At 39.0% G+C, this 19037-nt stretch overlaps 1 long non-coding RNA gene across 2 annotated transcripts in view; it reads left to right on the top strand.

The window, feature by feature from the left end:
* Window positions 1-19037, top strand: part of LOC132534089 (uncharacterized) — a 233608-nt gene that overhangs the window by 73328 nt on the left and 141243 nt on the right. For both annotated transcript variants that reach the window (XR_009545778.1, XR_009545777.1), the window contains exon 3: window positions 15188-15268. This is a non-coding gene — a long non-coding RNA (uncharacterized LOC132534089). The remainder of the gene's footprint in view (window positions 1-15187; window positions 15269-19037) is intronic.

Genomic DNA, 19037 nt, shown 5'->3' with positions numbered 1-19037 from the left:
TTGACAAATAGCCAAACAGATAATCTCATTATCCCCCCCCCAAAAAAATGGAGGGAGACGAGACATTAATGCACCTGTCACTGTGCACATGTTACCATGTGCAAGGACCAGCATTCAGGCAGCGGCTCCCACCTGCAGTCAGAAGTGTCAGGGGCAGTGAAAAAGTGTTGCAGGTGTCTCTCCCTTGCTTTATATCTGTAAAAAAAGAAAGGAATGGCCACTAGGAGCAGTGGAGTCTACATGCAGACATATCTTTGTGTAGGTACCCAGTCTACTGTTAAGATAAAATAAAGATACGATCAAATTAAATTAAAAGGTAAACCAAGAATGTAAATATTTGATCTACAGAGAGTCGTAGTCACCTTTATTTCTAAAATTGTTGTGGAATGCTATTATACCCCATAGCAAACAGTTTACCTTTAGGAAAACTGTACAAGGTGAGATGAGGTCTCTGGGAGGACACAGACTTCAGCTGGACGGGAGGCCCCACATCCCTGTCCTTATACTGTCACTACACATGCCTTTTCCTGTATCCACGAACATGGCTTTGAGACTATCATGAGTTTTTACCACCATCTGAGTGTCTGTGTGAATGGATGCTGGTAAGATGGCCATAAATATCTTTCAAAATTCTGGTAGGCAGGTGGGGCTATCCCGTGAGAGAGACCAAGCTAAGGCTAGAATGTGAGCCTCCTGGAAACTGTCAGATGCCTGTCCTGTCCCTCCTCCCCTGGGCGTCTGTGCAGGGAACAGCTTCTGCTTCCCCAGATGAGTCCCACAAGGGCAGGAGCAGCCAGCCCCACAGGATTCTGATCACTTGCAATCTCCAGTCAGAAACCCAGCCGTTGTCTGGCAACTGATGATTTGCAGAGAGATGAGGCAGTGCTCATGAGGACTTTATAGTAGCTAAGCCAAGTGTTAGAGGTGGAAAGAGACTATGGAAGATGTTGGGGGTACCCTTACCATCTATCAGATGTGCTGAGGCACTGCAGAGAATCCATGGCTCAGCATGAGCAAATCAAGCACTTCTTTGACAACCATAAACGTTAATCTTTATGTGAAATGAATTATAACTGGAATACACTTGATTTTGACCACAATATAGAGCTATCTGATGATGTAAACTAGATGAGGGGCCAGGCAGTAGCTCTCCACATAAAGCATACACTTCAGCTTGATCACGACCTGGCTAGAGCCCTCACCACTACTATTACCATATGAGACTCCCTGAAGTCTTGGGGAGTATTTTCAGGAGTGGTAGAGAACCTCTGTGATAACTATCTGCATATCTATCTATCTATCTATCTATCTATCTATCTATCTACCTACTTACCTACCTACCTATCTACCTATTATCTATCCATCTATTTGTCATCTACATATTATCTATCACCTATTTATCTATCTATACATCTATCATCTATGTATCTATCATCTCTCTACCCATTCAATCATCATCTGTCTATCTATTCATCTGTCCGTGCATCCATCCATCCATCCATCCATCTGCCATCTATCATCTGTCTCTTAGCTTTATCTAAGAAAAAGCATGATGACTGGAATGTTTAGTATATTTCCCAACTGTATCTGATAACACAAAGACACATGTGATGCTTTTTGATAATGACTATACACCTGGGCCAGGTGGTGGCACACCTAATTGAGCAGACACATAGCAACACACAAGAACACCACTTCAAGCCCCTGGTCCCCACCTGCAGGGGGAAGCTTCATGAGCAGTGAACCAGGGCTGAAGGTGTCTCTCTCTCTGTCTTCCCCTCCCCTTTCAATTTCTGTCTGTGTCTATCCAGTAATAAATAATAAACAAATAGAATCTTAAAAACTATGTTAATAGTTATATTAATAGATTCTCAAAATGTCAGATTTATTAGATAAACCCTCTAGTTCTCCCAGTCAAATGTTTGTCTCTTGAATTAATCTGGACTCATCAGACAATTTGCTATTTCCCATCCTCACAAACAATTTATGTAAATATTCTTGAGTCAGTTGTGTGTTTTGAGAAAAACAGCGTTTTTTATGGAGGCTATAACCTATTACACTTTATCTGATTTAATCAATGCAAATATTCACTGAGCCCTGACCCGATCCCCTGCCCTGTTAACTGAGAATGTTACCTGAGTGTGTGTTTGAAATAAGCAAGGTTCTAAAGCTGAGTGGTTTCTTAGCCTAGGCAGATGTGCCAAGGTAGAAGTTATCATCTAAATCTGCTTGGTTCCACTGGATACTTCACTGCATTCTGTAAATACCTTATCCTTCATGTATACCAAATAGTAAGGAAATAAACAGAATAAATGACCACAGACTAGATTTTTGCTTCTGTTTTTCTTCCTTTCTTTTTTTTTTTTTTTTTTTGACCTCCAGGGTTATCGCTGGGGCTTGGTGCCTGCACTATGAATCCATTGCTCCTGGAGGCCAGTTTTCCCATTTTCTTACGCTTGTTGTTGTATTTGTTGTAGCTGTTATTGTTGTCATAGCTGTTGTTGTTGTTGGATAGGACAGAGTGAAACGGAGAGAGGAGGGGAAGACAGAGAGAGGGAGATAAAGATAGACACCTTCAGCCTGCTTCACCACTTGTGAAGCAACCCTCTGCAGGTGGGGAGCCTGGAGCTCGAACCTAGGTCCTTACGCAGGTCCTTGTGCTTTGTGCTATGTGCGCTTAACCGCTGTGCTACCGCCCAGCTCCCTGATTCTATGTTTTCTGGAAACAAAATGCAGGTCTAAATATTTGGTGCCTTAGGTGTTGTATCTCTTAGCAAAAAGAGAGAAAGCAACAAAATACTATTCCTCATAAGTATTAGATTTTCAGCTCCCTTCTATGGTCATTGCTAGGGCTTCAAAACTCTGGCAGAAAGAGAGACACCACAGCAATGAAGCCCCCTCGATTGCCAGGGGAGCCAGTCTCAGGTCCAGGACACAGCATGGCAAAGCAGTCACTTTCCAAGAGAGCTACTTCTTGGGCTTTCCAGTGTCTGTTTATTTGTAAATATATGTGTATATTTACAGCTCTCTCTCTTTCTCTCACTCCATATATATATTTGTAGTCAAGTGTAAGGCAGAACATTTTTTTTTAAAAAAACAAAACAAAACATTTCTCTACAAAAAAACGAGAATTTGTTTAGGCTGACAGTTTCATAATTAATTAAAAGAAATCTCATGACAGTTGGCATTTCAATAAAAGTCACAGTAGAATTTTTTCTATAAAAATTAAATAAATTTGGTATAAGATTTATATATATTGTATTTATGTACATAATGTACATGTATATTATATTTATATATTAAATAATAAAAACTAACTGAACATAGCAACTATACTTTTCCATTAACATATTAATTTAGTAGCTTATAAATTCTTAAATTTTGAAAATTGACTTTTAAAATTTATGAATTTAGTACAAAGCCTGACATGCAAATCTCCTCTTAAAATATGCCTGAATGCAGAAGAACTGAACTCTGTGTTGAACAGCCGAAAACAACCTTAATGCTAGATTTTTTTTTCATTAACCCTCAGAACTTGTTATTTGGCATAATTGTTCCTTTCTACTTCTAGCAGTTAATGTTAATGTGTCTCCCACTATAATCACAAATACTTAAATAAGAACAGAGAAAGCAAATCATGCAAACTTCTAGAAGGTAGTGACTGGAGATTTTAAAGTCATACATCCAGAAAGAGCCTTTCAGTCAGAGGACTGCGTAGTTTTTCCTATTGAACTCTCTTATGTTACATAAGATACTTTATTAACTGACTTAATGCAGCGTCTTTCTTTTATTTTTAAATATTTTTTAATTTTTATTTATAAAAAAGAAACACTAACAAAACCATAAGAAAAGAGGGGTACAATTCCACACAGTTCCCACCACCAGAACTCCATATCCCCTCCCCTCCCCTGATAGCTTTCCTGTTCTTTATCCCTCTGGGAGTATGAACCCAGGGTCATTATGGGGTGCAGAAAGTGGAAGGTCTGGCTTCTGTAACTCCTTCCCCACTGAATGTGAGTGTTAGAAGGTCAACCTATACTCCCAGCCTGTCTCTCTCTTTCCCTAGTGGGGCAGCGCTCTGGGGAAGCAGGGCACCAGGACACATTGGTGGGGTTGTCTGCCCAGGGAAATCTGCTTGGCATCATGGTAGCATCTGGAACCTGGCTGAAAAAAAGTGTTGACATATATAGCCAAACAAATTGTTGACTAATCATGAACCTAAGGGATGGAATACTGCAGATGAAGATTTGGGGGTCTCTGTTTTGAGGATAGCTAATAATCCTATTTCAGTTATATTCTAAAGGCCCCATGACTATACTTGTTTATTTCCTTAGCCTGACATCTGATATGCAGGTGGATCCAAGTTATTATCTGGGGAGATGATTTCGTGCCTGGAAAAAAGGCTAGGAAACTGGATCAGGGAAAAGAGTAGCTCCCACATATGGGAAAGGTGTATAAATATTGTGGACTGTAAACCTCATCGATTTGATCTGATCTGGGGCCAATATTCAGCTTAGGAGCCTATGTGATCTCTGCATCCCTGTAGGCCTGAGCTCACATTCTGTGGTTATGAATGTGAGCTCAGACCTACAAGGATGCAGAGCTTACATGGGCTCCTTTTTAAATATTTTAAATTTATTATTATATTTTTATGAGAGAGATACAGAGAGAAAGATATAGATAGAGAGACCAGAGCCCTGACCAGCTCTGACTTATAATGATGCTGGAGATTGAACCCAGGACCTTTGTTGCCTCAGGCATCAAGGACTTTTTGCATAACCATTATGCTGTCTCCCTAGCCTAAGCAGTTTCTTAAATGGTGAATATCCATCAACCTACTGACATTCTATGAAATACAAACTGCAACATTCCATGTGTCAGTGTCCAGACAATGAGTATCAGATCAAAAAAACTTGAGTCAAAACTACATTCTCACAGAGTCAGGAAGCTAGTTCATTACACAGGTCTCATGCTTAGCAAGGATGTGGCCCAGACATGAGCCCTGGCACCACATGGGCACAACACAGCACCAGCATAAACTCCAGTGCTGTGTGACTCTGTGCTCGATCTCTCTATCAGCAGAAATGTCAGTCTAGGAGTGGTGGAATGATGCAGACCTATGGTCCCTGGCTCTACAAACAAATAAAAGATGTTCTTGTCTCTTTTTGCTGAAGGAAGAAATTGTGGTTTTTTTTTTTTGAATGTTTTATTCATTTGTTTATTTAGGGTAGAGATGGAGAGAAATTGACAGAAAGAACAAAGAGTGAGAATGAGGGAGAAAGACACTGACAGCGTTATTTATCCACTCTTGACTCTTGCCCCCTGCAAGTGGTTGGAACCCAGGGTTTTAACCTGAGTCCTTGCACATTGTGATAGATATGCTGTACTGGCTACAGTACCACCTGGCCCTGAAAAGTTTGTTTCATTTTTCTTTCTTTCTCTTTCTTGCTTTCTTTCTTTCCTCCCTTCCTCCCTTCCTTCCTTTCTTTCTTTTTTTGCCTCCAGGGTTATTGCTGGGGCTCGGTGCCTGCACTACAAATCCAGTGCTCCTGGAGGCTATTTTTTCCCCTTTTATTGTCCTTGTTGTTTATTGTTGTTGTCCTTGTTTATTGTTGTTGTTCTTGCTGCCATTGTTGCTGGATAGGACAGAGAGAAATAAATAGAGGAGGAGTAGACAGGGGAGAGAAAGACAGACCCCTGCAGACCTGCTTTACCACCTGTGAAGCGACACCCCTGCAGGTGGGAAGCAGAGGGCTCAAACCAGGATCCTTACGCAGGTCTGCAGGTCGTTGTGCTTTGTGCCATGTGCGCTGAACCCGCTGTGCTACCGCTCAGCCTGAGAAATTGGTTTCTTCTGATGCAAAATCACATTTACAATGTTCATTCAGGTGTTGCAGAGTATATGTTTGGTAAATATAGAATTTCTAAATAATTCAAATATCAGGATAATCTTCAAGTAGTAGCAAGTTAACAAAGCCTGCATGTAGAGAAACAAAACAAGATTAAATGAGTAAATGAAGAAGTAAACACAGAGCCTGGACTAGACACAGAGCATTGCTCACTGTTCACGAGAAGGGGAGTTATGGTGATCTTTCTCTAGCAGACTACATGAGTACTCCTGGCTAGCCAAACTCTCTGCATGGATTCATGGAACAATACTAGAATTAAATATAGTTTGAAAATTCTGTCTTTGAGAATATATATTGTAGCTGTAGAGTCCTCAGCAACCCTTTGGGGAAAACTATAATATGTGAGAAAAGCTTCAATGCCACTATCTCTTTCCTAAGTAATTTAGCATTATTATTTTTTATTTATAAAAAGGAAACACTGACAAAACCATAGGATAAGAGGGGTACAACTCCATACATTTTCCACCACCAGAACTCCGTATCCCATCCCCTTCCCTGATAGCTTTCCCATTCCCTAACTCTCTGAGAATATGGACCCAGGGTCATCGTGGGGTGCAGAAGGTGGAAGGTCTGGCTTCTGTAATTGCTTCCCTGCTGAGCATGGGCATTGGCAGGTGGATCCATACTCCCAGCCTAATTTGTAAGGTTTTTTTTTTTTTCCTGCCATGTTTCTTCTAAATCACTTGGAGTGTCAACACTTTCTGAGAGAATATATACCATGTTCTGAAACATTGTGAGCCATTATATCCTTATTTAGAGTTTCAGTAAGTATTGTGGAGTGCTGCCCAGGGAATTATTACAACCATAAATAGTATAGTATCCCTACTTAAAATGTAAAAATTTCCACTGTGGGCTTGCATACTAAACAGAAATTGTTGTTATACAATTTTATTTATAAATAAAAAATAGTTCACTGAAGAAACTGCCTTTACTTACTTAATACTTTTTAAAAACGATGTCTTATTTTTTACCTAAATAGTTATTTTATCTATAGTTTCAGAAGATAGCGTAAGTTTTATTTCTCCTGTAATCGTTGTTTAGCCATTAAATTTAACTATTTTCTCTGTATGTTACATTTGATTTTCAAATTGCATATAAAGTCATTAATGTCCTACACATATAAAATAAACATCACAGATTTTATTTACCCTCATACTAAAGATGGAACTCGGCATATATTATAACCAGTTCAAGAAACATTTGAAAAATAGATATTTTTAAGTCACGATAGTGAAATTAATTTTGAAAATGATACAAAGGTGATTTCTTTCACAATTTGGTAGTTTAGGTAGTTGAAGCTGTACTGGACAGACTATCACACTTGTATAGGTAATGTTTGTTTAGGTACTGATAAGGTTTCTTTCTTCTCGAGAAATTGGTTTCTTATGGTGCAAAATAACATTCACTATTTTCAACCAGAAGTTGCAGAGTATCTCTTTGGTGACTGTGGAACTACTAAATAATTCAAATATCAGAAAAATCATCAAGTAGTAGCAAGCAAATTAAACCTACATGGGGAGAAGCAGAACAAGAAATAAATGAGTAAATGAATAAATAAAGACAGAGCGTGGGTTAGACACAGCTTGGGCTAGACATTGAATAATCTGTCACATAAATAATTTTATTTGTTGGTAACTAGTACAAAATAGCTAGACTGTAAATTTTCACAGTTTGATCTCACTTTTTTTGAGGTGATCAAAATCCCTTTAATCAACATGAAGTGCTCCTGTTTTGTCTTCTCCCGCCTTTCTTTTCTCTTTCAATGTCCTTCCTTCCTTCCTTCCTTCCTTCCTTCCTTCCTTCCTTCCTTCCTTCCTCCCTCCCTCCCATTCTTCCTTTCATAATAAAGGTTCTGATCTTAATCACCAACATTTCATATAAAAATTCCCAGACTTGTTGGTCTTCAAATAAAAAAGGTACTGAGGGAGTCGGGCAGTAGCGCAGCGGGTTAAGCGCACGTGGCGCAAAGCGCAAGGACTGGCAAAAGGATCCCGGTTCGAGCCCCCGGCTCCCCACCTGCAAGGGAGTCGCTTCACAGGTGTGAAGCAGGTCTGCAGGTGTCTGTCTTTCTCTCCCCCTCTCTGTCTTCCCCTCCTCTCTCCATTTCTCTCGGTCCTATCCAACAATGATGACAACAAGAATATCTACAACAATAAAACAACAAGGGCAACAAAAGGGAATAAATAAATAAATTAAAAAATATATATATTTTTTAAAAAAGGTATTGAAATTACATCGAGATCATCATTTTGCAGGATATAGAGTTGTGTTTTTTTTTTTCCCGTCTCCAGGGTTATTGCTGGGACTTGGTGCCTGCACTCTGAATCTACTGCTCCTGGAAGCTATTTCTTTTTCCATTTTTGCCCTCTTTGTTTATGATTGTTGTTATTGTGGTTATTGCTGGCATTGTTGTTGGATAGGACAGAGAGAAATTGAGAGAGAAAGAGAGGACAGAGAGGGGGAAAGAAAGATAGACATCTGTAGACCTGCTTCACTGTCTGTGAAGTGACACCCCCAGGAGGTGGAGAGCCAGTGGCTTGAACCAGGATCCTTGTGCTGGCCCTTGTGCTTTGTGCCGTGTGTGTTAACCCGCTGCCTCACCGCCCACCCCCCTGGAGATTTCTTTAATAGAAACTACTCTCACCTCATGTATAACAGTATACAGGGACATGTGGACCAATGAGATCACTCACTTGGAAGTCATTTTGGTTAGTCATGGTCATGGCGCAGGTTCAAGTACAGACCCACCTCACTGCAGAGACTCCAGTGCTATGGAGTCTTTTCTTTGAATTTTTGTCTCCGTTCCTCTTTTTCTATCTGAAAAGAGTCGTCCTGAAGTGAAGCTCCAACAATGGCTAGAAATAAATTAATAAAGGAGGGACTTCAGAGGGCATTGCTTTGGTATACATGACAATAACAGTTATTCCCCTCTTGCTTTGTATTATGATGCTATAGAATAGTTTAGTTAGTTAATAGAATAGTTCAACTCATGGTTGAAAGATAAATATTTCAAGTCCATTTCACTCGTTCGCAGTGATAGGCCATAGTTGCTGTGTCATCCCATGGCTTTGGCTATGACTTCCTTCACCTTCATAGCCCTTAACAAGGGACAGTTTATAGTATGGCCTGTTTGCGTTTTATTCCTGTGATGAATCACTTGTTCCCTATGCCCATAGTTCTTTTCTCTCTTACATTTCTTGTTGGCTACAGGCAGGAAAAAATTGAGAGGGAAGTGGGAGAAATGGAGAGAGAGAGAGAGAGAGAGAGAGAGAGAGAGAGGGACGGACCTACAGTACTGCTTTAGTGCTTGTAACCTTCCCCTCCCCTGGTAGGGAGCAAACACATAAACCTTGGTCACTGAGCATGGTAATGTGTGCACTCTACCAAGTGTAGCACCGTACAATCCTTGTGTGTTACATCTTAATAGATGAAGATGACATCCATCTGTTATGTTAATACAACGCATGCAAGAATTGGCACCTCAATGCCTAGCATCTAGTAAATGTATTACAGATGTTTGTTCCTCTATGCTACTGTTTGAATAATTATGCTCAACTAGGACAAATAAGTCCAATATCTCACTCTTTTGGGTACACACAGGGAGTAGAAACCCTGTTCTTTGCTCTGAGGTTTGCAATGTCATTATTTTAATGTCTGTTTTTCAACTACTAAAATGAATGTCCTGATAATGAAACTGTGCTTATCATTTTGTATGATACTGTGTTGATTTGTTCAAGCAATATACAAATGGTTTAAAGACAAAGCCTCTGATCTCAAGTTGCTTGTTTAAGGTCAAGTAAGTGAAATGGGCGTTTCATTAAGGAAAGCAACTTTTTATGTTTTAGTTAATGATACTATCACTGAATATCATCTGTGAATGACAAACAGTGCGAAAAAATTATACAAATACCTCCTTTAAGACTTCTAACAATTTTATTCTTACGTTTGAAGAGGCAAGTGAATGAAAAAGGAAAAAAATCCCACTGATTACATTTCCCCAAATAAACCAAAACTTATACTTGATTTTTCTCAAATTTTTACTTGGTAATACTTCTTAATGTTGGAAAAAGAGTTAATTATCTGGTATCAAACCACCCAGAATTATATTGTAATTGAGATGCCGGTAAAATCTAAGTATCAGTATGAGTTCAAGTGAAAACTAGCTTAATGTTTATCTATCTCTAAGGATGGCTGAGTCAATACTTTGATTATAATGCCTCATGTTGGCACTTAGGAAATAACACAAAAGAAATCCATTTAGAGAGAAGCCAGGAGCTGGTGCAGTGGAGGCTCTGGATCTACAAGTGTAAAAGAAGCAGCAGGGCATATGTCAAGCATGCTTCCGGGTGACTGGTTGGGCTGTTTGGGTTGACTGATTAGACTGTCTGTATTATCTACCTCACGAGGTAAATAAAACCATAAAACACTTCTAGGGAGTCTTGGACATTAAAGCAAAACACTGAGCATATTTACACGACCTCCAGTCCTAACACATATTCTAGCCCTACAATCCATATATCACCCACAACATACACAAAAAAGAATCTCTCTGGAGTTCAGTCCTTCTTAAGTCCTCAAGGCCCATCATCTAACAACAGGGAAATGTTCTAATCAGACATATATATATTCCAATTGTTTTCTTTAGTTTCCAGTTTCTGATATTATTTTACTACTTGCCTGGAAGGCATTTACAAATTATAATACCTTAATGAAGATGATCTAGGTTCTCTCTCTCGCTCTTTTTATTTTTATTTTATTTATTTTTATTTTATTTTAAATTATTTCTATTTATTAGATAGAGACAGGCAGAAATCGAGAGAGAAAGGGGTGATAGAGAGGGAGAGAGACGGAGAGACACCTGTAGTCCTGCTTAACCTCTCATGAAGCTTTCCCCCTGCAGGTGGGGACCAGGGGCTTGAACCCAGGTCCTTGTGCACTATAATGTGTGCGCTTAACCAGGTGCGCCACCACCTGACCCCCTCTCTCTTGTTTTTATAAAAGGATTAGTGGTCTACAGTAAATATAGTTATTGGTACATATGTAAAATTTCTCAGTTTTCCAAAAAACACTCACCTGCAGCCTGGGCCCTCCTCCCCAATCTGGCACCAGGACCTGAAAGCCTAACCTCTGTCCTAGTCCTTTACTTAGGTGCAGTACACAAACCCAGTCCAAGTTCTACTTTGTGTTTTTTCTTTCAGCTATTATTTCTCAGTTTCTGTCCATGAGTGAAACCATCCCATATTCCCCCCTTTTCCGTCTGGCTTATCTCACTTCACATGATTCCTTCAAGGTCCATCTACACATGCACATAAGACAAGACCCTGAAAATCATACAAAGGTAATATATGTTATATTCTATTACAGTTTCAGATTTTCAACATACTCAATTATTAAAGTACTTGATTTTACTAAAATAAATACATCCGCTCACACAAACCTCTTGAGTTGGGTGTTAAGAACAACTAAATAACTTTGGTGATGGCTAGGGTGTCAAACTACACGTTGGATCTTACCATCTTGTATGTTACTATTTATTGCAAATATAAACTGGTATCTCTAGCCATATATACTAGTCGTGGATGGCATTTAACATATCCTCTACGTTAAATAAAATGGCATTCACTGTGGCAAAATATAGATAAAACAGGAAATAAATGAGTCACCTGAGAGGTGGTGTTTTGTTAGAGCCCAGGACTAAGCACGAGGTCCACATCTGATGGCACCACATATTACAGACTAATGTTTTTCTCTGTTTCTTCATTTCTTCCTCTCATAACCAACTATTTTTAAATGATTAAATGAGAGATATTCCTCTTATAGCAATCTTTTCCAAGTTAACTTAATCACAATCTCTGTATAAAAAGATAACAGAGCTCCCCTTGGTTTTTTTTTGTTTGTTTTTTATCATTTCTTTCTTTCTACAGAGAGCCTGATTTCTTTTAATCTTTCATTTTATATTCAATATAAATTCACAGGTATATTAAATTTTAAATAAAAATGTCTTCCATTGAATGATATTACAAACTTCATGCCTTCTCCTACTGCACTAGTGGGAGAAACTTTGGTGCTATGTTCTTTGCCTATGCCTCTTTCTGTTTCTATCTATAAAAGTTGTCCCAGTGCAAAGAAATTCTGGAGATGACAAAAAAAAAAAGGCTGTAATAATAAGTAGTTATTTTAAAAAAAAGTTAAAAATTTCAAGGTATTAGATATTGACCTTCAGTTAGAGACAACAAATAGGCCATGGGCTGAAACAGCTCTGTTAGGAATGCAGAAATGTGTAAGATTAGTTTTCATGCTCAATGTATATACACACTCTCATTATAGAAGTTGCTACTCAAAGAAGATTCCATTATAAAAGATGATGTCAGCAAATTTCTATTTGGAATGAAAGTACTTTGATAACTTAAAGAACATCACTGATAAAAGTCCAATCTCTGTATTTTTTTTTTTTTTAATATCCCAACAGAAGATTGAAGAGAGGCCAAATGTAACCTATATAACTCTTAAGTGGAGATTTGGGTTTTGTTTTATCAATGAAAAAAGAAACCACTTGCTTGAGGCCACACAGTGAATGACTGGCAGTTAATGCCATAATCAGTGGCTTTGTGCTCCAGACAACTGCCTGCAAGACAAGCTACCCACAGCTTCCGAAAGATAGCTTCAGGCAAACTGGCAGTGTGTTTGTGTGTGTATGTGTGTGTGTGTGGGGGGGGGCATTTCAAATCATTTATGGATGTAGAAGTTCCAAGAGTGAGTTTTATAGGAAAGCTTCATAATTAGGAAAATCATATTCCACTTGGACCATAAGAGCTAAGGGTACTGTGTCACTGACAGAGTCACATGCCTCCTAGACTTGAGAGCTAAACTGTGGAGTGAGGCGTGGAGAAAAAGTAAATGGCAGGGCCTGGGCAGTGGCACACACAGTAGGGCACACATGTTATAGTGCGCAAGGACCCCAGTTCAAGTCCCAGGTCCCCATCTTCAGGGGAAAAGTTGCGTAAGAAGTGACACAGGGCTGCTGGAATCTCTTCTCCTTTCTCCTGTCTATCTCCCCCTTCCCTTCTTGGTTTCACTCTGCCTCTATCTAATAAATAGATAAAATATTTTAAAATTTAAAGCTTGAAATGAAGAAAATAAATAGCTAGAGCCTGTGAATTCTTTGCATTTTCTTTAGAAGTAAAATGAGAGTAACATACACTTCTCACATAGCTTCCATTATGACTCCCACATTTTACATCCCAATTTCTGTATAAAGTAAACAATATTGGGATTAATCACATAATAATATCTAAGGAATTTACAACGTTCTTTTCATTAAGTGAAATTATTTGCATAATGATAGCATTCTGTGATGTTCCTTCAGTGCAGAATGATTTATTTCACTTTAATCTACATTAATCATCTACGTTGTCTGGTAATTTGCAATTCCATAAATAACAAAATTAAATATTTGATTGTGTTGAGTCAGTATTAAAAGTGTTTCACATTTTCTTGGCAGGGCTACAGGGAAACATCTGGGGATTGATGGAGTTTCCTAGTTGCCCACTTTCACACACTTTTTTTTGAAATCCCATATTCTTCCTTCTCTTACTGGCGTATCTCACTTAACATAATTTCTTCAAGCTCAATCCAAGATGAGGTGAAGAAGGTGACCTCATCGTTTTTGTTCTTTATTTAATTTGGGGGGATTGATGGTTTACAGTTGACAGTAAAACACAGTAGTTGGTTCATGGGTAACATTTCTCAGTTTTCCACAGAACACTCTAACCCCCCACCTAGGTCCTTGTATTTTATGGAGACATTACCTCTCCTTTTTGCAATTTGTGGACGCCATGAAGTTAGAAGAAAACTACTTACTCGCCCTTTTAAGCAAAGTAAGCATCAGTTCTTCTCTTTATTTTCCTTGTAGTCAAGAGGGAAGTGGATTTTTGTTTCTTAAAACTTGCTATTTTGTGACTGTTTCTGTGCCTTCTCTTCACTGCACAAATATCTAAAGACTCATGGGAGTGGAGGACCTACCTACATGTTAATTCTATCCTTTGAGATCTTGTTTTTTGTCTATGTCAAGAAATTTGGATCTTATCTAGGACTTTCATGGACCTATCTGCTGAGGGTCCTTTCTTATCCCTGGACCTGTCTAACAGTAGCAGCCATAAAGAAGCAGCCATAAAGAAGCAGCAAGTCTAACAGTAGCAGCCATAAAGAAATCAAAGAAAGTTCACTTGGCCCCTACTTCTGAACTCTCACAGAGACCCGTTCCCCCTTTTTAAGTTTCCTTCCTACCTTCCAGTTGGTCAGAAGGTTAATTTCAGAGACTGTAAGAGACCTCCTGAGAGTAATGCCAAAAGTTTGTCTGTCTGTTTGTTTAACTTTCTCTATGAAACACTGTTCAGTTTGGGTCCATGTGTGAGGTGTAATGGCTCCACTTTGGATGTTGGTGAAAGACCTGGAGAAGCTGTACACTGCTACATTTAAAAATTGATTTAAGGGATTTTGTGCAAAACAGATTAGTCTGTTAGTGAAATGAAGAAAATGAAGCAAAGGCATATGAATGTTTATAAATATTTTCATGAAATAATAGAAATTATTCTGTCTGTACTTTAAATAGATGTATCTATTTATGTACATGTGTAAGTAGTAATGCCCTCAGTATTTTAGCATCTACAGAGTGACGGAAGACAGAATTTTGATACAAATTGTGCAGTGATTTTATTTGAGATATAATTTTTAACACAAATGATTGAAATTTAAATAGAAATTACATCATTTGGGGAGTTGGGTGGTAGCACAGCGGGTTAAACGCAGGTGGCTCAAAGCACAAGGACTGGCAAAAGGATCCTGGTTCAAGCCCCAGGCTTCCCACCTGCAGGGGAGCCCCTTCACAAGTGGTGAAGCAGGTCTGCAGGTGTCTGTCTTTCTCTCCCCCTCTCTGTCTTCCCCTCCTTTCTCCATTTCTTTCTATCCTATCCAACAACGATGACAACAGTAATAACAAGAACAACAAGGGCAACAAAAGGGAATAAATAAATAAATAAATATTTTTTTAAAAAAAGAAATTACATCATTTAACTTTAAGGCTAAAGTTTTTATAACGCAAATCATTTTGGATACCTAATACTTAAAATGTGTCCTTGGCACCAACATTTGAAATGTTGAAATCATATCATGTGCACATAAGACATATGTATCTATTCATGTATCTCTTAAAACTGTTTTTCTCAAAAAAAAAACAAACAATTTTTCTCATAATGCCTTATTGTTTTTAATTTGTACAGTGTGATGCAGTAAACAAGGAGAACTCCCAGGGTGGATCCAGTTAAAAAGAAAACCCAAGTATATTGCCTGACTGTCAAGTGGTAAGAATAATTTTATAAAGGGTTTAATAACTATAACATGAGAGTCAACTCTCTAAAGCTCTAAATCGTATCTGGAGGGAGTTTTCACTTGTAATTTAAGTCAATCATATATTTACAGTTTTGTTTTTGGAAGAAATCCACATTATAATAACATAAGCATATATATTATAATAAGCGTATATGCATATAACTCAACTGGAAATGACCTAGAGAGGATGTGAACCACTAAAAAAGGAGCCTAGAGACTGTCAGACAATAACATGGCTCAGAAAGTGTCCAGCAGGTGTCAGACTGTAGGGAGGGGAAGCTCACTTCTGAGAGTAAATATCCCCCTGAACCTTTTGCCAAAGCCTGGAGAGAACTTCAGGATCATGAGTTCTAAGTCCAGGAAATGTCTCAAATTGACTTAAGCATACACTGCACTGGTAGGTGTGTGGAAGGGGTGACATAATACCTTAATTTATGTGGGGCCTCTTTTCTCAGCACAGTTGGAGCTGCCCTTGGTTGTGGAATGTCCATTTACTAGTGTCTTGATCAGCAAGTGATTGACTTCTAAATAGGAGAAAAGCAGAGGCTGTCAAAGCTTCTGTATAAGTGTGTAACAGGACTTTGATGCTAGCACTAAGGACAGCTTCAAGTGACCGAAGTCTGTTTCTGTGTGCTGCTGGCTTCTACTCCGAAGGGTCCCACTCTTCTGAAGTCAACAATCTTGTCTTTTTGACACTTTAATTAACTAATTAATTAATTCTATTTTATTGATTTAATAATGATTGACAAGATTCTAGGATAAGAGGGGTACAGTTCCCACCAACAAAGTTCTGTGTTCCATTTCCTCCAGTGGGAGCTTTTGTATTCTTCGCCCCTCTGGGAGTATGGACCCAGGATCATTATGGGGTGCAGACATTGGAAGGTCTAGATTCTGTAATTGCTTCTTCTCTACTGGACATGGGCTTTGGTGGGTTGATCCATGCCCCCAGCCTATTTCTATCTTTCCCTAGTGAGGTTGGGCTCTGGTCCTAACTTTTTCCAAAATGGAGACCCCAAATCTCATCTGCTATATTCTTACCTTTAGTCTCCTGGTTATTAAACAATATGTTCTGCTTTATATTTTAATTTATTTTTAGTATATGTGCCCCCGAAGCGAGCATCTATTTTAATGAAAGAAAGATATGAAGTAAAAAAAAGATACAGGGAGGTAGAGAGAGATAACTGATCAACTCTTGGGAATTCAGAACCTTAGGTATAAATTTATTTGCATAACCATTTTGCTATCTCTCACCACTATTACCCCCCCTTTTTTCATTTTTATAAGTAAAATACGACAGCACCTTGTATTTGTGTAATCAGAAAATTATCTTTGAAATATGTACGATAACCTATCATATTATTCATGATACTACATGAGCATAATAACTGTTGGGTGGCCCAAGTGTTGTGAAGGTCAGTTGGAAATTAAGAGTCCAATAAAGGCATCTTCTATAACTGAAAGAAGAAAGACCAAAAAGTCCCAAGAGGACAAAGCATTATTTTAAGCTGGAATGTGCATCAAACTCAAAATAAAACCATCGTGTTCTAATAAATACAGTCAGGGAATACTAACATAACCTTTCTTATGTGTGTCAGTCAATTATTCATCTGGGAAGCAATGATATAAAAGAAAAGGAAAAGACAGGCAACTCACAGGAACTTTCCTTTTCACATGTTCCTTACTTATCAGAAAGCCAGTAGAAGGCATGTTGGCATAATATGCATACATCAAAGAAATTAAGTGAAATAGTCATGCTAGTTTTAAACAAGCTGAATTCTTTTAATTTTTTTATTTTTATTTAAGAAAGGATTAATTAACAAAACCATAGGGTAGGAGGGGTACAACTCCACACAATTCCCACCAACCAATCTCCATATCCCACCCCCTCCCCTGATAGCTTTCCCATTCTCTATCCCTCTGGGAGCATGGACCCAGGGTCATTGAGGATTGCAGAAGGTAGAAGGTCTGGCTTCTGTAATTGCTTCCCCGCTGAACATGGGCATTGACTGGTCGGTCCATACTCCCAGTCTGCCTCTCTCTTTCTCTAGTAAGGTGTGTCTCTGGGGAAACTGAGCTTCAGGACACATTGGTGGGGTCTTCAATCCAGGGAAGCCTGGCCAGCATCCTGATGGCATCTGGAACCTGGTGACTGAAAAGAGAGTTAACATACGAAGCCAAGCAAATTGTTGAGCAATCATGGACCCAAAGCTTGGAATAGTGGAGAGGAAGTGTTAGGGAGGTACTCACTGCAAACTCTAGTGTACTTCTGCTTTCAGGTATATATTTTGCAGAAGTTTATAGATATGTGTGAAGATATGCTCTCTTTCACAGAAACGTGTATATCTAGATTTTGGGACTTTGTTGGGATTTTGGGAATGTAAGTTGGTACAGCCTCTGTGGAGAGCAGTCTGGAAAACTCTCAGAAGGCTAGACATGGACCTTCCATATGACCCAATAATTCCTCTCCTGGGGTTATACCCCAAGGACTCCATAACACCCAACCAAAAAGAGGTGTGTACTCCTATGTTCATAGCAGCACAATTCATAATAGCTAAAACCTGGAAGCAACCCAGGTGCCCAACAACAGATGAATGGCTGAGAAAGCTGTGGTATATATACACAATGGAATACTATGCAGCTATCAAGAACAATGAACCCACCTTCTCTGACCCATCTTGGACAGAGCTAGAAGGAATTATGTTAAGTGAACTAAGTCAGAAAGTTAAAGATGAGTATAGGATGATCCCACTCATCAACAGAAGCTGACTTAGAAGATCTGAAAGGGAAACTAAAAGCAGGACCTGATCAAATTGTAAGTAGGGCACCAAAGTAAAAACCCAGTGGTGAGGGGTAGACATGTAGCTTCCTGGGCCAGTGGGGGGTGGGAGTGGGCGGGAGGGATGGGTCACGGTCCTTTGGTGATGGGAATGGTGTTTATGTACACTCCTAGCAAAATGTAGACATATAAATCAGTAGTTAATTAATATGAGAGGGGGAAATCAATTGTATGTCTCAAAGGTTCTCAAAAGACAAACTGAATCTTTTTAATAGATAGGCTACGTATTTGATATGCGGACTCTCTCAAAAGCCTAGGCCAAGTAGATTAGAAGCTTCCAATAACACAGCTATATACAAGATACTGGGTACTGTACAGCAAACCATAACAAAGGGACTTTTCAAAGTTAACCCAATTAACAAATAATGTGATGATAATATTAACTATTGATTGTCTTTTTGAACCCTAAGACAGCAGGAACCTCACATCTTCACTATAGAGCCCCTACTTCCCCCAGTCCTGGCACCCTTGGATAGGGCTCACTTTCCCGTATGCATCTCCCAATCCATACCAAATAATATTGCATCCGCCAATCACAACCTAACCAAAGCAACGATTGCCATCTCAACATGCTTCACCTCAGAGTGTATCCAGAGACTTCACGTGTGGAATGACAACCCTTCAGCTTCATTACTCGGGTGAGACCTTTCCTTTTATAGTACACTCTAATTTCATCTCAGGTAGTTCACTTTCTAACAAAGTCCCATAACCTAGACATACACCAGTTTCTGTGAGAGAGAGCGTATGTGCACACGTATCCATAAACTACTGCAAAATATATACCTGAAAGCAGGATTACACTAGAGTTTGCAGTGAGTACCTCCCTAACACTTCCTCTCCACTATTCCAAACTTGGGATCCATGATTGCTCAACAAATTGTTTGGCTTTGTATGTTAACTCTCTT

Source organism: Erinaceus europaeus, chromosome 17, assembly GCF_950295315.1.
Source record: "Erinaceus europaeus chromosome 17, mEriEur2.1, whole genome shotgun sequence".
Lineage (NCBI taxonomy): Eukaryota > Metazoa > Chordata > Mammalia > Eulipotyphla > Erinaceidae > Erinaceus > Erinaceus europaeus.
This window is presented reverse-complemented; position numbering and strand designations above follow the sequence as displayed.